This window comes from Tyto alba, unplaced genomic scaffold, assembly GCF_018691265.1.
Source record: "Tyto alba isolate M040663 unplaced genomic scaffold, T.alba_DEE_v4.0 Super-Scaffold_22, whole genome shotgun sequence".
NCBI classification, from domain to species: Eukaryota; Metazoa; Chordata; class Aves; order Strigiformes; family Tytonidae; genus Tyto; species Tyto alba.
This window is the reverse complement of record NW_024881296.1, coordinates 39,229,572-39,253,013: the sequence shown is the minus strand read 5'-3', so window position 1 is coordinate 39,253,013 and position 23,442 is coordinate 39,229,572. Positions and strand designations below refer to the sequence as shown.

The 23,442-nt window shown below is 43.8% G+C and overlaps 1 protein-coding gene across 6 annotated transcripts in view; it reads right to left on the bottom strand.

Annotated features, from left to right (window-relative positions):
• The window catches only part of HS3ST5 (heparan sulfate-glucosamine 3-sulfotransferase 5), a 208,244-nt gene extending 187,764 nt beyond the window's left edge, over positions 1 to 20,480 (bottom strand). Inside the window, exons 1-2 of one of the 6 annotated variants that reach the window (XM_042795756.1) lie at positions 20,333 to 20,480; positions 19,875 to 19,935 (exon numbers count right to left, since the gene is read on the bottom strand). The gene's annotated coding sequence lies outside the window, so the exon portion shown is untranslated. Of the gene's footprint in view, positions 1 to 18,351; positions 18,422 to 18,664; positions 18,715 to 19,874; positions 19,937 to 20,332 lie in introns of those variants that run through there. The other 5 variants (XM_042795758.1, XM_042795755.1, XM_032994868.2 and 2 more) reach the window with 5 other exon arrangements.
• Between the last annotated feature and the right edge of the window lie 2,962 nt (positions 20,481 to 23,442).

Genomic DNA, 23,442 nt, shown 5'->3' with positions numbered 1-23,442 from the left:
GTTTCTGCAATGCAATGAAGAAGATTAAATTTTTAGGAATAGTTTTTTAACTCATATACTGTTTAGGCATAGATCAAGTTTTGGAAAATTCAATGAGTATACTAGGGAAATACCCTGGGTATGAAAGCAGTTCAGAGATGATACTGATATTCATGCCATGATTTTATGAATTTCTGTCACCAGAAAAAGCATTTGAATGATGGGATAGTGATTATTTTTGGAATCTCTGCTTATTTAAATTATCGTTATGTCATATTTCTTCATAAAATCTCCTATAGTACAGAAGTTCTTTCTTAATTAACTGGAGAACAATATGGGATGGCTTAGTTTTGTAGCAGTGTTCAGGCAGTTAGAAATGGAGCCAGAATTCTTGCACATCACAAAGGCAAATTCAGGCCCAGTGCAGATACAAAGAGCTTTGCAGTATGACTATTCACACCTAAAATTAGACTATGTCAAGTAGTAAAATCCAAGTGCCAATCACTCTCTCTGCAAAAAAGACAAAATCTTAACTCTTTTTTCTTTTTTTTTTTTTTTTTTTCAGTTTTCTTTGTCATGGTCACAGCTAGAGACTTAGGCTTTTTTTTTTTTTTTTTTTTTTTTCCCCCCCCAGATTTTCTGCTTTTATTTAAAAATAAAAGATAGCACTTTCAGAGAAGCACCAGAGAAATGCCAGTGCCAGGTTCAAATAAAAAATAAAACGTGCTGACACAGATTCTAAGGTCAGGAGGAGACTGTGATAATTTAGTCTGACCTTCTTCAAAACAGAGGAACAGAAAATTGGGAGATAATACTTGTAATAAAAGTTATTTTTATGAAGTTTACATTTTTGCACAATGACAGCTTTAATTTTCTCTCACTAGATGGACTTTCAGTAGGCTTTTTCCAAGGTTATCTGGTGGTGTTGTTTTAAAAGAAAACATGAGAGGAAGGTAATGAGAAGAAAGATTTCTCAGTTTGCAATATGCTGACCGTGTATTACACAATGTCATCTGACCGCCTGTCTCAGATATAAACTCTCCCATTTTTTGTAAGCAATCCACAGGATAGCATTCTTCAATGAAAAGCTGAAAATGCACATGAAGACACCCTTCACAGCAAATACAGAGGACAAGAGATCTCTCATTCCCTTGAATGTTCAGTATATTTCAAATAATTACAAAAATATATAGAGAACTACAGTTATGAATAAATTTAGAAAAAGATCTTGTACTAGATACTTTCTGAAAAGCTGGACCTCAGTCAAATGTCCCTGGAATGACCAAACTGATTTTAGGAAAGAGATTTATTTGGGCGGTGGTTTTGGATTTAACTTTGTCAGTTTTCAAGCCCTGGACGATTCAGTTTTCACAGGCATTAAAAATATTCAAGTCCATTTCTTTTTAACGATTAAGCTGATCGTGGAGGTTTCCTTACAGGTGAAAAGCGAAACCATTTCCCTTGAACTTTACAGGTACCTACAGCAATCGGCTTATCTTCAGCATTATCCGTTCAGGGACACCTGCAGAATCTTATAACCCTTTCAAACCCAAGCATTGACTCCTCACAGTTATTAAAGGTAACTGAGGTCGTTAGCACCACCCCAACGATGATATTTTTATGGGAGGTGTCACCAAGTGGTGCCATCACACGCAGCGTTCCCGTTCTCCGTGTGCGTACGAGCGTCCAGCTTTGGCTATGCCAGGCTCTACGTAAAGGGAGGCAACTTTTCCCAGCAGCTCTGCATGAGTAACTAAGGAGTTTTCCAGCTGCAGGGTCACTTTTTATTGAAAAAACGCTGCACAAGAACTAGGTAGGAGCTTTGGGCTGCCGTCTCTCAGAGACATTGCTGGATTTTTTTTTTTTTTTTTCCCGGAAGAGTCATACATTCATTCAGGAGCAAGTTACACATGGAATAGATCTAGGTTATCTGTCGTTCACTTATTTTCAGCTAGGGAAGCAACCGCGAGGCTCCAAATAGTTGTAACTCTTCCTAAGCAACAGTCACACCAGCGTGCACTCTCCCCATCCGCTCGCAGGGGCAAGAGCCGTATACTTTATACCCAGTGACATGTGCTATAAAGCTTGAGAGGACTTAGTTAATTAAAAAAGGTAGTCAGGATCGGTTAGATTTATAATGAAATCTTTAGAGTGGCCATGCAAAACCATTCTGCAGAAATCCCAAGACCTCCACATAAATGAACTCAGTTGATAATATTTATTGACAGAACAGTGGTATAATCTCATTAATATTTGCAAATTTCAATTACAGGGAGGGCACGAGCATGTTAAGTAGTCACAGTTTTCCATTATGATTGGAACCAACACCAATTTATTAATTCGTTGTCTAATTTTGAAAAAGGTGAAAGTGTGATGCTACTGAGAATGATATATGATCAAGTAGATTATTTTTGCATAAATGTAATGTTATTTCTTCCTGTGACATTGAAATTCTGTGTCAAACTGGGAGAGAGGAAAGGATAGGAAAGCATAGGTCATTCTTCGTATAAGAAGTGAAGAATTGAGATGGATCACTTAGCATGATGAAAGCAAGTAATACTGCATTTCACCATTCAAGACCTGAACCTGTCGGATAACAATCACAATTGCAGTTCACAAAAAGAAGAGCAACTGTATGTGTGTTTCCCAAGAGGAAGAGAAAGACAATGAAATACCATTTTGATCTTTTTTTTTTTTTTTTTTTTTTTTTTCAGCAAAGATATCCCCAAGTGAGAAAATGGACAACTAATCAAGCAGAATAGTTTGACAGGAGGACTCTGCCCTCATAAGGACCCCAACCAGAACTCTCAAAAGAGGTGTCTAAACATCAAAATACCTAGCGATTTTTTGATATTCCTTTACATCTTCTGTATGACTGCATGCTTATAGTTATTAAGAGAATAATTTGTATACTGAAGCAATGGATTGTTTGTGGAGTTGAATAATCTTATTTTTACTTCTGTTTTGTTTTGTAAATAATATGAAGCATTATTAATACTTTCTTATTTGCATTACTTGGAGCACGTTCGTACCAAAAGGCTCCTGTGGAGAATCAGAACCATTATCTACCTCAACTAACAGCCAAAAAAAAGTCACCCAGTTCCTAAGGAGCCAATGATTTCAGATCAGGACAAGGATAAAATAAACCCTCTGAAGCAAACCCTGCCCTCCTTCTACTCAAAGAGCAGAATTGGTGTATTATGCATCACACATCTAGCACAAAAGCAACTATTCAGCCCCAGAAAGAATAGCTTGCAGATGTCACTGCCAGGCACAGTTTTCTGTCAATCTAAAAATAAGACACATGGTCTTAGAAGGAGCCGAAGAAGCATTCTAGAAACTCTTTCCTAACTAGCAAAGGGCTGGACACACGTTGAAGTTAATAAGCCTTTTCCAACACAGGGTAGATGAGCAATTGTTAAACCTTCTTCCTAGAGCCTGCTGGAGCACTCAGAAAAGACTGACTTCTCTGGGAAGCCAAAGCTCTTTTTCTCACAGTCCAGGTACACGGTATGCTGTAAGATTTCACAGTAGCTGCCATCCTGGGCTTTTTACTGCATTCTGCTCCTGAAAGCGCAACGGTGAAACACATCTGTTTTGGCATTCTTCATTAGATGTGATTAAAAAAAAAAAAAAAAAAACCTGTTGGAACCACAGCCTCGTCACCTATCTTGGAACATGTCACTGTCTCATCGGGGTGCACAGTACGAATGGATCTGGCCTCACAGTTTCTTGGAGGGAAGATGAATATGCTTGGTGGCAGCTGGTAGAACACGGAATATATTGAGCTCACCCTTCCTCTCCCTCTGGCTGAAAAGTCCTCCTCCCAAAGGAGAACAGCTACAGTCAAGCTGAGTAAGAAAATGTGCTGTGAGCCATTTTCAGCTTTTCGAAATTTGATTTCAATACAGAGTAGGTTAGATCTAGCATGCCTCTAAGGCTGTAAGCAAGAGAGGGTTCAGATAAACCAGAAAGGTACACTTGCTCAAGGCCTTGCTAAAAACTACTCCTGGGTAGCCTCTATCCCTAACGATCTGGCAGAACAGATGGCTAACGGGTTGCAGTCCCTGCCTGGAAGCAGTGGGGTTTATTTTGTGCCCAAAAGCTGGTCCCATTCCATGGCTGGATGCCCACTGCAATCTGTGGTTTGGAAAGAGTCTGAGGGTGAGGGCAGGGTCAGACCGGAGCGGGTAGGTGGTAGAGGAGCAGAGGAGAGGAGCCCAGTGGGTTGGGTTGGACAAGGAAGGATCACGGGATTCAATTTTGCAATAGAAGAGGCCACAGCAGAAGAAGAAGCTGTAAAACACAGGCTAGAGGGCACGAGGATCACTTCATGATGAGAATTAGTAGCAAGTAGAGCACTGGGAGAAGCAACAAATACTGGGTAAGCTACACATGAACTACTTTCATAAATTTTTCTCAAGACAAAGAGGTTGTATTCTTGGGGGGGGGGGGGGGGGTGTATACATGTAAAGGAATGGATTAAGGAATGACACTGTTTGGACAAATAGACATGTATCTTTCACCTCGCTTGATTCAGGGTTATAAAAGGATCATTTCCTGTATAAATTCCAAAATAATCCCACATATTTGAAAAGGCAGTCAGCTACAAAGCCAGCAATACAGGACAGTTAATTCAGATGCAAATATTAGCAATTACAGTAACACAGAAACCATATAGTTAGCAATCTACAGGCCAGATACTCAGATAATGAAACCTAAAATAACTGCCGGCACCTATACACTCAGAGATTCTTTCCCTGAATTTTTATAAATTTCAGCCTGCATATCAGCGTGTTATTAACTGAACTGAGCTTAAAATTCTGCGTGCAGTCTTAAAGATAATTTTTGAAAAGGGTGGCCTTCCGAGGATAGTTATTTAAAATTCAGAAGGCTGCCCAGAATATCAGAGTAAGTTCAGCATTAGTGTAATTTTTCAACCTGACACCAGAGGCCTGCGAACTAAAATGCCAAGCAGATTTAAATGCCTTTTAAAAACCATACTGCACTAAGCGGATGTGTGACAGAGTCGTACTTTGAGTTATAAGCGGACAGTATCGCTTTCGAGCCAGCAGCTGACACAGTCGGGCTAGAACAATTTTGCTAAAGCGTGTGCCAAACAGCGGCAGGACCAGGCTAATAGAGAGTTCTCCGTTACCGTAACAGCAGCTCCAAGGTTACTCTGGGGGGGGGGTCAGGGTCGGGTCTGCTGCCTGCTGAACGCAGTCAAGAGGAGGGTACAGTCTTGGCCAGAGTAACATCTGCTTTTTCATCGTTTATAGGAAGCTATTGGCACCGGTACCACATTGTCACCAAACGGGTCGTGATCTTTCCCCCCGGATGTCTCAACCTAACATCTGTTCAAAGTACCTTTATAATGTAGGCTGAAATATTTAATAGATACTTACACTTATTGCCACAAATGACGGTTCTTGGATATTGAGGCAGCCTGCAAAGAGGCTTTCAGAGCTGGGTTATCATTTTTGAGTGTTTTCCAATAAAAAAAAGGTCGGATGAAAAAGCTTCATCTTCAGAAGAAAGACACCTAACAAAACCTCCAATCTGTAAACTCGGTGTCTGCCCCAGATTTGAGACTGGCTACTAGTTCACTATCCATTAGCACCCGTTTGGTAAGAGTTCCTCTTCTTCTGCACTGCGGGGCTCGTAGCCATCAGCTGAGAGCTGCCAACCCTACAGAACAAGCTGAAGGGAGAGAAGAGATAAAGGCAGAAGCACCACAGCAGGATCAAGGAGCAGGATGCTCTTTACAACATGAATTACTGTTGTAGTTAGTAGACGTGCTTCAGCCACACACCAAAGAAGCTCCTGGCCAGCTGCAGATCTACTTGTTTACCTATTCCTTTTCAAGTATCACTGATAAAGAAGCTAAATTTTTTAGAACACAGTCAGTTCTCCTCAAGCACTACACCCCATACCTAGTGATAAAGTGCATTTATATGTTGGTAAGAGTGTGTACAATATATATTTAAGAAAAAATTAAAAATCAGTATCTACAGGAATATCGTAAATAATCATACGGTACGTTTCTCAAATTTTTACCAGGGGTCTTTCAATATCTGTTACTATCCTATTGTTTTTAAATATATTACGGAGTTGCACATTCCACATAATTTTCCAGGTGTAAAGAATTTTAGGGAACTCAGTGATTTCAATAGGAAAACAAAGTAAGTGACTTACATATCATCCCAACTTCCAAACCACAGCTAAGCTCAAAATCCTGGTATGCTTCATTAAGTTTCAATTATCTACAAACATCTCCACTTCGTTGGTCAAGTCAAATAGCTCCTGCTGATTAACGAAACTGATATTTGGCTATTGTTTATCAGGTTCAGATCCTATTTTTGTGTAGATTGGGTCCGTCGGGTTCGTTATATAGGTACTTATGCAATAGTTAAATCAGACTCCTTGAACCTCCCTTGAGAAATATCCTAAAAGCATCACGTAGAGGAAGGAATGGTTAAAAGATTTAGGTTTGTTCTTCCTCCCAGTTTGAGACCATCAGAAGTATTAAATCAATGCCGCTTGCTGGAGCCCTACCTGAAAGCATCGTCCAGAGAAGGCACAGGGACCTCATGACCTTCCCCCTGAGATTCGGTCTTGACACACACCTGGGCTCACAGCATTTGGAGGCAATTATTTTACCACTGGTGGGAAAATATTATCACCCTGCTAGGTAACTTTTCCCCCAGAGCAATGTAATTTATGAACGCAAGCCATGAATGACAGCACTGGTGCTGAAGGTTTACAGTGAGAAGCAGAATGTCCCCTGGGAAACATCTTTAGTTAACCACACCCAGATTAATTTTCACTCTTTTTGAAGTCGTGCTACCCTGCATCAGTGAAAGAATCATAAAACCTTGCAAAATCTCACCAGTTGAAGGAGTAGAGAAGATGACTTGTATGTATTGTAAAAGATGCAACAGTGATGCCCATTACCAAGAAACAAAAAACTTTGAAAAGAACCATGAAAAATTAATGTATTTTTCCTCCACAACTGAAATATGATTTTTGTTATGCAATTAGTCCAGTGTCATGCAGTACACATAATTTTCAGCTAGGCGAGAATATCTGTATTTTAAAGCTTAGAGTTGAATTTCTGGGACCACACCCTAAAATGTTACGGTTTTTTTCTGACACACAGAATGCTGAATATTCTACCAAATAAGGATTTTTGTCTCCATTTGCATTCTCTGGTAAAAGTCAGCAATGCATCTTTGAAAAGAAGTGCTTGTACCCTCACTTTTCTAAACCAGATTTTTCAGTGATTTACAAACTTTTGACAACAAATGCATTGTAAATAGATAACAGCTTTCCTAGAACAGCGATTTCTGGATAAACTGACCCTAGCATTCAATGAGAAACGTAACTATAAATAATAAGAAATATGCAGAAAAGTAGCTACCATTTCCTAAAATATTTTACTATTTTTAAATCTTCCACTGCTTTCAGAACGTCATTGCATATACCATAGTTAATGACTGCTTAAAAACAAGTATTAAGCTCCTTTCACACTCTTTGTAAAAACATCATGCTCTGCTGTAGTAACACCACTTAAATCAGTGGAGCCCATTCCTAATGGGAAAAGTGAATGAACAACATGTATGTATTTGGAATCATACTGACCTAAATAATACTAAGACTACATCTATGCAAGTGAATTAAATAGTGCTAGGGCATGAATCCATGCCATGGAACTAATTTTTTTTTTTTTTTTTTTTTTTTCTAAAACATAAAACCTCAGGGCAGCCTCTGCCACTCTTTTGATCTTGGCTACTTGACCAGCCATCTCCCCAGGCGTTTTCTGGGCACAGGTAGAGCACTAACCCAGCCTGGGGACCGCTCCCGAGAGGGAGGCTAGCTGCAGCCGGTGCTCAGGAGGCTAAGGGAGCTTAACCATATGGAAGTGGCCACGCTTAGCTGGCCTCCAGGCTAGAGGGAGGCCTTGCATCATTCTGTTTATTCATAAAAAAAAATATACGCAAGGAGAAGAAATGCAGCTGTAATAGAAAAACAAAACAAAACAAAACAAAACCATAAAAGCAAAAAATAAAAACAAAACACAAAAGCAAAAATAAATAAATTAAAAAAAAAAAAAGAACCATCTAAACAAACATTTCCAATTAGTCTTCCAACAGTCAACATTCCCAATTAATCTCTCATTACTACTGGAATAAAAGAGACAAACCCTGACAAATCTGTTCTTTTGCGTCCCTGGGGGATAAACAGAAGTGAGTGGCCAGCTTCTGCCTACCATCGTGTTGGGGATTTGTACTGGATCTCCACGCTGAGCTTTCCACACTGTCTCATCCATAGGCACTACTTACTGATGCGAGCCAAGTCACATAAACAACACACACGCAACTTAAATTCCTCACACTCTAGCCTAAATAAATTAGCTTTCTTTCCACCTGGCCACTAAACATCTTTTAAACCTACATCATGAACCTAAATACAGTTTGTGCAGAAGACATTTTCCCCTTAAAGCTGTTAAAAAGATACACCTGATTGCCCCCACACTATTTTCTTTAGTTATGGCAGAGACACACCTCCCTCCCTCCTGCTTTCTGTTAGCACCTTAAGTGCATGGCCTTTATTCAGGAATAAAATAACAAGCAACCCTCCACTAATAAGTGTCTTTCCAAGAAAGTGCCTGATTACATTTACAATACTTCCACTTTATCCATTAGACTAAAACCAGGATCTAACCAATGGTGCGTGCTCTAGAACTGGACAAGAATTATTCTCCCAACCAGGAAAACAGCTTGGAGCATTTGAGATTTTTGGGGGAAGTTGCAAAAAGAAATATAAAAATTTAAATTTTAGAAAGAAAAAAAAAAATTTTATTTGGGACAAATCAAGAGTCTTGTGTCAATGTTTTGGGGACTTTTTGAGGTTTTGGTGGTTTTGTTTGTTTCTATAAAAAAATCACCTTATAGATAAAAAAGAAAAAAAAGATAAAAAATAGGTCTTTTAATTGATATATGATCACAGCACATATAAAATATATGAAAATATGTCTTTTCTACAGATAGCTTTGGTTTCTAGGAACTTATATGTCTGAAAAACATACATTTCAAAGAAATTTCAACCAGCTTCAATTTTTTCATGAGAGCTGACTGAAATATCTTCAAAACCAAGATTTTTTGTAATAAAAAGTGTTGATCCATTCTGAAGAGACACTGAAAAAACGAGTTTTAAAATTTAATACATAATATTTTCAAAGTGATGAATAATAAAGAGGTATTCATCAGATATATTTACTTTGTATAAGAGAGAAAATTGCTTGAAAGCTTACAAATATTTTGATCCCTTTTTCTTTTTTTTTTTTTTTTCTCCCACATTTTCTCACTGAATTCTTCCCCAACAAGAAATGCAGAAAAGAAAAATCACATATCTGTCAGAAACTTATATGCTATTTGGTTCTGAAACAAAAACAAACAAACAAAAAAAAAAAAAAGGCAAAAAATTTCCTGTTTGCTTTGTTACAGAAGAAGAAAAAGTGACAAATCTGAACGACAGATAAATCTTTTTCAATCCATTTTTGTTAAAGGAAATAATTCCCGTTCAGGGACGATGCTGGTAAGTAAAGCTTCTGTCATGAATTTCATCCTTGCCGTTTCTTGCTGTTGAGTTGTGTAAGGGCAGAGGGACACAAAAATGTCTCTGAAGCACCTGCACCATAGATGGAATCTCTCTGCCAGGCCCCAGGAGAGAAGCCCAGGCGGTTACAGCACCGCAGGTCCGATATTTAAGGGAGGGAAGAGCTGATGCTCCGCGTTCTCCCGGCTCTGCCTCACCAGCGGTCACGAAGCAACTGCTGGGAAAGCATCCACAGAAATGAAACACGGGGTTTAGGCAGACCTGAATGAAGGGCTGGGGTTTCCATTTTCCGCACAATTCAACTTTTTGGCTACACCTGAAGGGAGTGAATTTCATTCTTAGGTCAGGAGCCATTGACGGCAGGATTCTGAGAGGGGCTGGCGGTGGCAGCTCTAACCAGAATTGTGTGGTAGAGGCAAATGGACGACTTTTAATCCTCGAACTAATCTCGACTAATTCTCCTCAAATCTTTTCCACCTCTGAGTGAAACCCCTCTGGTTGGTAAAAAAGCTTATCAACCATATTTTCTTTTTTTTTCGGAATTACTTACCAAAGAGATTATAATAAATTATTTCAGCCAGATTGTGCATCACCGTTCAGGAATGTAATTTTCCACCAAATGACAGATAAAGGCATGTTGTTTGACTATACTGATCGACTCTACACTGATAGACTTCTTTTCTACTGCACATCTCTTTTACTTTACATTGGAGATTAATAATTTTACGAGAGGCAGGAATGTGAAATTAAAAATAGGAAGCATGTGCTGCCACCTCTGACGTTATTTATATGTTTAGAGCAGTTACAAAGGTGAGAACTTGCAGCAGCAAATTATCTGAAATAATGTTCCCCAAATCTTATTTCTGACACCATGCCAAAGTTAGCTCCACTCAATCCAGTCAACTGTCTTTTCAGCATCAAAAGTTTGTATTTAAAAATGGTATATCTATTTACTGTATTAAATAGAGTGCTGCATTAATTAGTCCTCCGATCTACTCTCATCTTCTGTTTTTCTAAAGCTCCAGATTACATTTACCGATATTCTTTCCTGGTTCTTCAATGTAAGACTGTGGTTCCTTTTTTCAAGTCTTAACAGGAAGATCTTGACTGTGATTGTGGATGACAGTAGCCTGTAGCTGGCAAAATATCTCAGATTCATGTTTTTCAGGACATAATGTAACATTGGCTTCAGACACTGAAGTGAAGATTCATTTTGTTTTCTCCTTTTTCAGGATTCATTTACCATTTTTTTTTTTTTTTTTTTTTTTTTTTTTGGCAGCAATGGCTATTATTTATAGCCTTGGGTTTAAAACATTCTGCAGGAGAACCATTGGACCCTGCTGTTTTACCTTCAGGAAACAGTTTAACCACTCAGCTATTTATTGTGCTGTCATATCTTCCTCTGTATCTTCATGGTCAGAAAGGAAGAACAACCAGCAAATCCCTGCTGGGGTGAGGAAACCAGACAGTAACAAAGTAGGGCATTATACAGATTTTGATATTAAAAGAAAAAAAATATATATGTATGCACATGTACACACACAGATAAATGTGTATACAAATACACACAAAATCTGCTAAGGCCATCTGGATTTCCAGCATAGGAAATGGTTATTTTCTGGCTTTTATCTTCTTTTGAAGCTCCCATCCTATTGGTGCGTCAGCTTTAGTTACTTGTCCCATGGCCAGAACATGTTAGGTAACTCAACTTTCATAATTATATTTTTAACCTTAGTTGCATTTATTTTTATGGTTTGCTTCTGTCTTAAGGATCTTTCATAAAAGAATACATTTTTTTTCCTCTCTTAAAAAATCCCAACAAAAAACATCCTTACATATTTTTACTCCATTTTTTCCATGTCTCCACCATTTCCAACTTTGTTTCTCGGTTCATTTCGGGTTTTGCCAAACTCATTTGTGTCTCTATATCTGGCGAAAGACATACCTTCTGTAACAGTACCTTGCAAGAGAAGAAATAAAAACAAACCCGTCTGCACAGAATCCAGGATGCAGTGTAAACCCGTTCCCACTGATGCAAGCTGACCTGTCTCTCACGAGATGCCGGTTTTTTAATGCTGTTGGCACAGCAGCAATGACCAGCTGCAAAGGGAGGTTTTGAGGTTGAAAGTCCGACAGCTACTGCAGAAAGTTCACTTGCTGCTGAGCAAGCTTAAGTGCCCGTCGTAAGGGACAGATCCCTTATTTGCTGTCACAGTTTCCACTTAATTCTACATAGGACTAATCCATTAATATTAATATTTCCTATACATACTTTCAAAGAAAAATAGCTTATATATAGACACACATATCTATAGATCACAAGCTGGTTCGTTAAGTCTTTATACCAATCATTTTTGGTATTTGCAGGCATTATTTTTTTTTTTTTTTTTCACAATTTGTGCTGTAATGTAAAATCCTGTCACCCCTTGGTAGACTCTCCGTATGCGTCTGCTATAATACAGTCTAATTGTTTTATTTATGACAGTCTTTCGGAGACTCCAGCAACTGTGTGCAGTCCAGATTGTTCAAGCCATTACAACACAAGATTGTATTAGGGTGATTTGAATGGATAAAAGTTCTTTCATCTCCAAAAGAGAAAGGGATTGATAGACACTCTTCTGTAACTATCAGGACAAATCTGCTATTTTCATCCCCCAGACAGAGCGCTGTGTTTTCTCAAGCAACACTGTTGCAAGCAGTAAGATGCAGAAGGGCTAAGAGTGCTACAAGAGTGCCCCAAAAGTACAGGAATTGACACTTTTTTTGTAGCGTGAAACATTCTGGATCAACCTTAAAAAGCCTCAGAAATGTTTGGGGATATTCAACCGTTCAAACACGGGAGCATTCGTCCAATTTGCCTCCTTGAAAAATGGCTATATCTTACAAAATTGGCTATTAAAGTCTACCTGATGCAGTATTGGTTTCTGATATTATATCCAGAGTTCAATTTGTGGTAGTCCTCCACTACAAACATAATCCCTCACGTCTTATCTACAAAAGTTCATTTTTATTAGAAATATCAAAGAGTACATCGGTGCAACTCTTTTTAAAACAGTTGATAACCTGCAGTACTTCTAAAGTACTAAAAAAAAAAAAAAAAAAAAAAAAGAAATATTTCAAGCTTTTCCCCCAGAAGTTAAAAATTAAAGTTGTCTGATGCCGACTATATTTTATAACTACCGATTTAAACACTTGAATAAACTTAGGAAAATTATTACTTTTCATGGTCGTTGATCATGAAAGCATCTTTGTTCAACAAAACATGTGATTAGGTCCCTTTGAGGTCAGCACATATTTCAAGACATATTTATTTAAGGGTTTTGCTGATGTGAATCTTTCTGCAATTACCATTTCATCTGATTGTATTAACAATGCGCAGTAATGCTTGTTTGTTCAGGAAGAAATTTTGTCCTTACAGACTTGTAATACTTGAGAGAGCGTGTGTGCAGAGCTAACACAGTGTGCAGCAGGACAGAAGTACCATTAACTGATATTGCTGGGCTGGGCAAACCTAGTGCCTAAATAATACAGAAAAACTCAGTCTTGGTAGCAAATGGTGTCAGGCCATTTTCATTAATTAATTAAGATTAAAACTTCTGTTCTTGATTATTATTTTTTTTTTCTTTAATGTGCATGCATCTGTATTCTGAACCCAAAGTATACTAAGCTAGCTTTTCTTGTACACCCATCTTTATTTCATTTAGCCAGTAGCATATTATTTCAATGTGCACGCTTTTCGAGGGAAGATCATATTATCAAGGAAAAGTCCTGACTAAACTGAGACAAAACTGCACACACACACACACACGAAAACAAAGCGCAGCTGAGACGAGACATAGGCCAGTAATTGATATTTTAAGTTGCATGTGACACTCTTTCCTTGTTCTGTTGCACTGCATTTAGATATTGTATGGCTCTCCAGACATGCTATGCATAATTTTACATACCATCTGCTTTACATGCCAGGTTCCATATGTACAGTATATAACCTAAAACCAATATTTTGATTGATTTGAGCTACAGTGGAGGCTTTTGTTCTTAAATTGCTAGATAGAGGAATAGAGCCCTAAATAAATTATCTTGACAAACGTGTTCTAGGATTAAGAAACTATCAAACTTATTTTCAAAAAGTTTTTTAAAGCTGTAATAATTACAAATTTCAGGTGACTTTCAGCAATCCCACTAGTATTGCTTCCTACGATTCAAATACGAAGAGACTTGTAAATACTTGATAACATTCACTTAACAACCATAGCAATACAATGGCATAAACATGTTTCAGAGTCAGGCAAGGGACAGCAAAAGTAGTGTAGAAAAAGATATATCTGAATAAAGATGAACAGCACTTATTCCTCAAAACAGGATGAGGTTTATAAAGATGCTGGAAGTGAATAATGGATATTCAGAACCATGTCCTGGATATGCCCAGTACTTCATTATTTGGCTTCTTCCAACCCTGCTTGAAATACTCAAATCTTATATATTCTTCAGTTACAGGTAAGCCTAAAAAACCTAACTTTCTATTTTGGAAATGCTGCCCACAAGAACATCTGGCTGCATTACCATATGCACATATGAAGAATAAGTATTGGAATACCAAACTGAAAAGAATACAGAATTTCAGATGATGGCTTTCGGGACAAAACTGAAGATTTATGTAAATATAATTCCTAATTTTTAGAACAGTGAGTGTCTTCATCCAAGCAAGCAAAGAGGATTAAGCGTTGCTTTGGACCTTAAAAAAACTACACCATCACCCCCTACCTCAAAAAAAAAAACAAAAAACAAACAAACAAACAAAAAAAAAAAAACAAAAAAAAAAAAAACAAAAAAAAAAAAAAAAAAAACAAAAAAAACACAAAAGAAAACAAACAAACAAAAAAACCCCCACAACAGTCCAAAACTCTTAATATGGAATTAATCACCATATTTTTCACATTTGACTTGAAATTGAAGTATTATCAACAAAAATAGATTGTGGCATTACAATGTGTTAGTAAACAGCAGATAGAGTGGCAAATACAGGAAGAAACAAAGCAGCTTAAAGAAAATTTTTCTCCATGTAAGCTCCCCTAAAATATGTACTCTTCACCTTCATATATGACACATGCTAAAAGAAACATCTGAATTCATAGGGAAATTAGAAAGGAATCTGTAATATGACATTTTAAGACGGAGGCTTCTGTCTTCCCTGTGTAATTGCAAGGAGAGAAGAGACAATCAGGGAAGCATTTGTCCATTTCACAGGTTTGTTTTTTTTTTTTTTTCCACTGTAACACGAACATTTTAATCTGTTCACAGTGAAGTATCAGTGGCACATTCAGTTCAATTCAACGACAATCCTGCCAGATGCCTTGAAAACAAAGCTGAACGAGAGACGCGGCACTTCAAACAATTTAGACTTGCCTATTAACATGAACTTGTCCTTAGAAGAGAAACATTACTATTGGACCATAACTGAGAAAGGTTATTTTTCTTATTGCATTTGGTTTGTGTGGCAAGGTTTTGGTAGCTGGGGGGGGCTACAGGGGTGGCTTCTGTGAGAAGCTGCTGGAAGCTGCCCCTATGTCTGATGGAGCCAGTGCCACCGGCTCCAAGAGGGACCCACTGCTGGCCAAGGCTGAGCCCATCAGTGATGGTGGCAGCACCTCTGGGATAACGTATTTAAGAAGGGGGGAAAAACTTGGGCAAGAGAAATTGCAGCTGGAGAGAGGAGTGAGAATATGTGAGAGAAACAGCTCTGCAGCCCCCAGGGTTGGTGAAGGAGGAGGAGATGCTCCAGGTGCCAGAGCAGAGATTCCCCTGCAGCCCATGGAGAAGACCCCGGTGAGGCCGGCTGTGCCCTGCACCCAGGGAGCTCCACGGGGGAGCAGAGATCCACCTGCAGCCCCGGGGGGGTCCATGGGGGAGCAGAGATCCACCTGCAGCCCCGGGGGGGTCCATGGGGGAGCAGAGATCCACCTGCAGCCCCAGGGAGCTCCACGGGGGAGCAGATGCCCACCTGCAGCCCTGGGAGGTCCCCAGGGGAGCAGAGATCCACCTGCAGCCCCGGGGAGGATCCACGGGGGAGCAGAGATCCACCTGCAGCCTGGGGAGGTACCCAGGGGAGCAGAGATCCACCTGCAGCCCCGGGGAGGTCCACGGGGGAGCAGAGATCCACCTGCAGCCCCGGGGAGGTCCACGGGGGAGCAGAGATCCACCTGCAGCCCCGGGGAGGATCCACAGGGGAGCAGAGATCCACCTGCAGCCTGGGGAGGTCCCCATGGAGCAGAGATCCACCTGCAGCCTGGGGAGGTCCCCATGGATCAGAGATCCACCTGCAGCCCAGGGAGGACCCCACACCAGAGCAGGGGGATGTGCCCAAAGGAACCTGTGACCCCGTGGAGAGGAGCCCACGCCGGAGCCGCTTTGGTGGCAGGACTGGTGACCCCGTGGGAGGGACCCACGCTGGAGCCATTCGTGAAGAACTGCAGCCCGTGGGAAGGACTCACGTTGGAGAAGTTCGTGGAGGGCTGGCTCCTGGGGGAGGGACCCCACGGTGGAGCAGGGGAAGAGTGTGAGGAGTCTTCCCCCTGGGGAGGAAGGAGCGGCAGAGACAGCGTGTGATGAACTGGTCACAACCCCCATCCCCCTGTGCTGCTCCAGAGGTAGAGAAATTGGGAGTGAAGTTGAGCCCGAGAAGAAGGGAGCAGTGGGGGGAAGGTATTTTAAGATTTGGATTTATTTGCCATTACCCTACTCGGATTTTGATTCATAATAAATTAAACTAATTTCCCCAAGTCAAGTCTGCTTTGCCAGTGATGGTAATTGGTGAGTGATCCCTCCCTGCCCTCATCTCAAGAGTGATAGAGCAGCTTTGGTGGGCACCAGGTGTCCAGCCAGGGTCAACCCACCACCCTTATCAATGTAATAATCACGTTCTTCATGGAGTATGGGTGCAATTCTAGTACTTGACAAATTGTTGACCACACGCAGCATTTTCAGGGTTCTTTCAACACTCAGGTTTGAAAAAAAAAAAAAAAAAAACAAAAAACAAACTTCGCACTTGCCTTTTTAAGGCATTCCAAGCAATTGAAAGTGGTTAGTCAGGTTACAGGAATAAGACTATCTTTCGCTACTTGAATATCAATATTTTTATCTGATGTTTCACAATACATCTGACTGCTCCCAATCTAAATACTGCACTAAACAGAGGACATTCTGTGAACTGGAACTTCCATTTGCTAATGGATTTTTTTTTTTTTTTTTTGCATAAAATCTTCTTTGTAGTCCATATGAATATGGACATTTTAATTATTAATCAGAAGCATTATTTCTTATTTGTACCTGTGTTGCAAAAGAGTTCTTAAAAATGGGATAAAAAATTAATGTACATTTAGATTTTTCTCCTCCCTAGAGGGAGGCTGTTCATGAGTTAAATGCTTATGCAACACCTTTCCTTACAACCCATACTACATTTCTTATGTTACTTCTCTGCTGAGCCTTTCTGGGCCTGATCCACAGGCCACTGAAGTCAATGGGAGCCCATCCAATTGTCTTTGTGGTCTCCCTCTGCTTCCAACTTTCTAGCGAGAAAAAAAAAAAAAAAAAAAAAAACAACAACAAACAAACAAACAAACCAAAAAACACCAAAAACCAAACCAACAAACACACAGCACCGGAAAAGTATAAGATACTAATCTGGTACTACTTTACAATGTCTGTGAGTAAAACAGTGGGCTCCAGCCCATCTTGATCTCAAACATGTCAAGAAATCATTCCAATATTTCTCCACTGCAAAGTGAGAATGAAAATCTAGAAGGCATTTCTGACACAGTACAGCTAAATCTCTTTGGTTAAAATCCTAGCTTTTAAAAATGAAGTTCCTTTTATACATCACTTTGCCATCTCTGAGCCTTCTGCCCAGTCCCTTTCATTCGGAAAGTATTGGGTATTGGCCAGAACCTTGTTCCTCTGAAGTCAATTGGGAGTTTTGCCATTGATTTCGGTGGGTGAGTTATCATACCCAGGACGCAAACCACAGCGAGAAAAGATACCATTGCCAAAGTAGAGATCGTAAAAGTAAGGAAAAAATATTTAAATTATTTAGCGAAAGTCCACTTAAAAACCTCCAGCGGTAGTCAGCTTTTACGTACGGTCCCCACAAATCGCACCAGGCTGTCCAGGAGAACAAAAAGCCCCTTGCCCGGTGTCCCCGGCATTTGGGAGCCGGAGCTGCACCCCCGGCCGGGGGTGAGGAGTTAACCCCGCGCAAACCCGAGCTCGGCAGAGCCACGCACCGATTGAGAGCAAACCTTTCGCGAAGGGACGAGCTTTTTGCCACCGGAGCCCACGGCAGCGCCCGGGAGGGAACCCGCCGGGACGGGGAGCTGGGCAGAGGGGGAACCCCCTCGCCTCGGTGCCCGGGAGGCTCCCTCTCTCCTCCCCGCGCAGCTCCGCGCCCCTCCGCGCAGCACCCGGCTGCTCCCCTCCGCAGGTGAAGAGCCCCGGCGGAGCTCCCGAAACACCGGACCGCTCTGGCAGCCCCCGGAGCCGTCGCCAAAACCGAGGAAGGGGCTGGGGGGGGGGGGGGAAGCAGGACACGGTCCCCCGGGGGCTCGCCGGGGGCACCGTGCCCTTCGCGCCCCGGCGAGGCGCGGAGCGGAGCCGCCGAGGAGGGAGCTCCCAGGGCGGCAGGGGACCCTCCACACCTTCCCCCCCCCCCCCAATTCCCCGGGGGACCCCGGCGCTGCTCGGAAGCCCCGTACTCACCGCGGTGCCGCAGGGGCAGCAACCCGCAGCGCAGGCGGATCGCTCCCCCCCCCCCTCCGCCACCGCCGCCGACCCGGTGCCCGCTGAGCCGCACAAGACCCCCCCCCCCCCCCCCCCCGGTCCCTCGGCGCCCACATCCAAGCCCCGGCCCCGCAGCTAAAAGTCCTTCTGAGGAGCACCCGGCGAGCCCCGCCGCCTCCTGCCTCGGATCGCTGTCATCTCCCCACCCCTCGCCCTCCCCCCCGTCCCCCCCCCCCCCCCAACTCCGCGCCCCCCCGCCGGCGAGCGGCAGCGTTATAAAGAGGTCTCTAACCCGTCAGATCACGCACCGGCTGTGGTGCCGGTCCTCGCCGCCACTTACCGGGCATCCTTCGGAGCGGCGGGCGGGAGCGAGGGAGGAGGAGGAGGAGGAGGAGGAGGAGATAGGGAGGGAGGAAAGGAAGGGAGGGAGGAAGGAAGGAAGGAAGGAGGGGGCTCCTGGAGGGCTGCGCGGCGCTGCTCGGCAGCCTGGGCAGCTCGGCGGAGCGCTGCGAGTCAGTGAGTGAGTGCGTGGCTCCGCGGGCAGTGCCCTCGCGGGTCTGCGCGGAGCTGGACACGAGCGAGCGGAGATTCAGGCACCGGGGGGGGGGGGGGGGGGGGGGGGGGGGAGTTCGGGAGGCGCAACCCGGCGCGGACAGGTGCGGCCCAGCGCGGCCCCGCGGTCCCCCGCGCCCCTCCGCCGCGGCGGGAGGTGTCGGGGAAGGGGTTGGGGGAGGCGCGCATCCTCTCCGGTGGCACAAGCACGGCGGGGAGGGCGGGGGGGTGGGAAGCGGGGAGGAGGGATTAAAAATAATGATGATAAAAAAGCCCAATCACCGGGAAAGAAATAAAAAAAATAATTTTTTTTTTTTTTTTTTTAAAAAAGGTAAAACAAAACATCAAAACTCTGTCTCTACTTCCCGGCCGAGGTTTGAACCCCGCCCCCCCCCCCCCCCCCCCCCCCCGCCCCGAAGCTGCGCGGCGGGATCCGCCACCGCCCGCGGTGCAGCGCGGCCACCGCTGCCGGTAGCGCCCAGCTGGGAGCCGGAGCCTCTCCCCGCGCACGGAGGAGCCTCCCTCCTTCCCTCCCATCCCTCCTTCCATCCCTCCTTCCCTCCCATCCCTCCTTCCATCCCTCCTTCCCTCCCATCCCTCCATCCCTCCCTCCATCCCTCCCAGCCCGCTGAGACGGGCAGCGCGGGCAGGTGCCGCCGGCTCGGCCGAGGGAAGGGCAGGGCCCTCCGCCGGCGCTGCGCGGGTGCGTAGCGACCCCTCCGCGGGCAGCGGCCGGGCTTCCCCGGGCACTGGGAGGTTGGCCCCGCCGGGACGCGGCTGGATTGCGGGGGGGGGGGGTGTAAGAAACGAGGGGCGGAGAGGCCCGAGGAGCTGCGGAACGGGGGAGGCGGCGGGGAGGGCCCGCCGGAGCCGGGCTGCGGTGCGGTGCCCACCGCATGCCTGCCAGAGCCGCTCCCCCCCCCTCCCCACACCCCCCCCCCCCAACTCACCTGTGCCCGAGAGGAGGGAGGGAGAGACCCACTGGTGGGGACCGAGGCCGGTGCATCATTACTGCTTGGTTTCGTGGAGGGAGGAGGAGAAAGATTGGGGGGGGGGGGGGGGGCATAATTATAACAATCACACGGAGAAAGGGGGGGGGGGGGGGGGGGGGGAAGCAACACGCACACCAAAAAAGCCCGTTCTCGGGAGAGAAATCAAAAATAGCCGTAACAGCATCGAAAGTTGCTCGCTTTGTGATTGGCGTTATAACGCCGGCGCCGCTGCCTCTCCCCTCCAACAGCGTACCCCCAAAAAACCACGCAAGATGGGAGAGAGGGAGCTATGTACTTTTCGTCTGCTTACCCTTGCTGGCTGTAGTTCTCTCAAAAAAAAAAAAAAAAATTAAAAAAAAAAAAAACAAAAACACCTCAAACCCACCCACTCAACCCAACCACGCACACACACGTACCCCAGTAGCTGGAGAGGTGGCCCCAGGTGATGGTTTCTGAGTTGCAAGTGAAGTTTTCCGGGGGGGTGGGAGGGTGTAAAGGACCCCTGGGCGCGCTCCTCCCCCCCCCCCCCCCCCCCGCCCCCCTCCGTGTTTTGGGCACTCGGGTTTGGCCCCCCCTGGGGCGGGGGGGAGGGAAGGAGCGGGCGCTGCTGCCCGCCCGGGGCCGGCCAGGCGGAGGAGCCCTTGGAGACACCCGCGGAGCTCCGCGCAGTTGCCAAATTGCGCGGGGAGGGGCGGAGCGCAGCGCGGCCGCGGAGCGCGGAGGGGTGGGGGGGGCGGGCGGGCGCCTGTTTCCCCTCGCTCGCTCCTCCCGAAACCGGTGATAAGTGGTGCTCGTTTCGGGAAAAAGACTGGATAAAATCAAACGTTTATTTACCAACAATTCGTGCCCTGACGGACAAAAAAAAAAAAAAAAAAGAAAGAAAAAAAAAAGAAAAAAAAAAAAAAAAAAAGAAAAAAAAAGGAAAAAAAAAAAAGGAAAAAACAAAAAGAAAAAAATAGCACCGAGCCTTAACCGAGAATACACAGTTAAATGTATCGAGCCGGAGGTAGTGTGGCTGTTTGCCAGACCTATGATCCATTAACCTCTTTAGCTCATTGTTGGCAGGCAACAATAGCACACGATCACATTCTTATATTGTAAAGACAAGCCATTTTCTTTTCGTAGTAAACTCCACTCTCCTATGTTGCAATTGAAAAGGGTCTCTTCAACAATAAAAGTAATTAGAAAGAAGTGTGCTGTGGGGATTTTGCTACTTTGTGTTCATTTTCTGAGTAAAAACATTGTGATATGTACAGAGGTGGACAGCAGCACATGAAAAATTTTTACTTTACAAAAAGAATTTTGGATAATTTTACCTTCAGCGTTTAATTATGTGTTCTTTAGCCTGGGTGCCATTTAAAGTTTTAGTTCCAGTCCTTTTCCAGAAGAGAAACCAGGCAAAACCCAGCACAATCAAAATTAGAGAATGAAAACAGGGTATATAGGGCCCTTTTTTTCCTTCCATATATGTTATGGATTTATATACACATATATGCCCTTTAATCCAAATACATTCTGTCTGAAGTTATATATTTATACATAAATGTGTGTGCACATGTACGTTCTAAATATATATTACCATTATATAAAAAACGTACTTCAAAATAATTTAAAAAAATTAGTATAGAAAGTGAGTATAGAAAAGAAGCAAAGCTAAAAACACAGCTCTCAACCCCCTGCTGAGTGCTATAAAAAAATGCTACCACTTGGAGGAGAAGTCATAGAATCACTGATACAGAAAGAATGTGAAAGTTATACCTTGCACCTTATTCTTTACACAAGCAACTTAGTTAATAGAAATACATCTGTGGAAAAGTGGAAGTACAATGTTTTCTCGTTTGGTTTTTTTTTGGGGTTTTTTTTTGTTTTGTTTTTTTTTTTTTTGGTGAAGGACATTTTGACATTAGGCTGTGCTCCTAGTTGCCATGTGCCAAAATATTTTTTTTTTGGAAAGTCTACATTCAGAGAATTTGAATCTGTCACTGCTAAATCGACCTGTCTGGTCTGAGAGTGGAAGATGCTGTGTATAAAAAAGACAGCTGATCCCATGAGGATCTGGGGAAAAAGAATGGGAAAGGTGATGGAGAGTAGGGCTAGCTGGGTGACAGCAGTGAATACAAGAAGCAAACGTGTTACAGGGGAAACTGGGCCTGGAAAAAAAAAAGCCATCTCATGTGAAAGAGGCAGGCTGTGCTGTAAAACACATCCCATTGCTCATTAGGGGATGAGGAGGGTAGGATAACATTTACACCCTCTCAGGATGTCCACACATTGTTTCTAAATCCTCAGTGGCTTAGGAAAAGTCCTCCCCCCCCAAAAAAATCCCCAAACATTATACTCTGGGAAATGCTAAAAAATCTAAATTCACAGAACTCACCCACTTCCCGGAGGATTGTCCTGGGTTTGAGCGAGTGATGGGGCTTTTTGGTAGGAGGGGAGGGGGCTACAGCTGTGGCCTCCTGTGAGAAGCTTCTCGAAGCTCCCCCAGCTCCAAGTTGGTCCCACCTCTGCACCAAAACTGAGCCCATCAGCTGCGCCTCTGTGAGAACGAATTTAAGAAGGGACCTGGGAGAAGGAGTCAGAGTTGCTGCAGCTGCGTGAACACCAAGGTCGGTGGAGGAATGAAGGAAGAAAGGGGGTGGGGGAGTGGGCCAGAGCAGAGACCTCCCTGTATCCTGTGGGGAGACAGCCAGGCGGACCCCCCCTGCCACCCATGGAGATCTACGGTGAAGCAGATGCTGATATAAGGTCTGAGGGTGTGCTGCACGGGCATTTAATGTGACTGCACACAAAGGAGGCTGGGATCCTGTGGGAAGAAGCAGCACCCACTGTTGTAGTTTGGAACTGGGAGGATTGCAGCATGCGGGGGTGTCCCACGCCGGAGCAGCTCGGGAAGGGCTGGAGCCCATGGGAGGGACTCAAGTCAGAGAAAAATTGTGGGGGACTGTCTGCTGTGAGAGGAGGACCATGATGGAGCAGGGAGAAGATGTTCCAGAAGTTCACCCTCCCCGAAATGGAAGAAGCAGCAGCACTGACTGCACCCCCCATTCCCTGCCCCTGCGCCGCTGGGGGAGGAGGTAGAGATATCGGGAGCAAAGCTGAGCCCGGGAAGAAGGGAGGGGTGGGGGGAAGGTGTTCTCAAGATGTGGCAATGCTTCTCACTGTCACATTTATTTAAATAATAAATATTTAATTTATGTTCTTTTTCCCTTCCTTTAATGAGTCTGTCTTTTGCCCGTGACCATAATGGGTGATTCAACCCTCCCTGTCCTTATCTCTAATCCTGAGCCTTTTGCTTCATTCTCTCCTTCCCATTGCTGGGGGGGGAGGGGGAAGTGAGGGGCTGTGTGGTGCTCAGCTGCTCTCTGAGCTGAAACCATGACAAGGATCTTTGTTTATTTGTTTACCTTCCGTGGAGGAAGGTTTTCGGAGTGGTTTTTGTCACCCTAACCAACTCCTCAGACATAGCTGGCACTATGACATATTAGCCAGAAGAAAGAAAGGCCCAAGACTCTGCTGGATATTT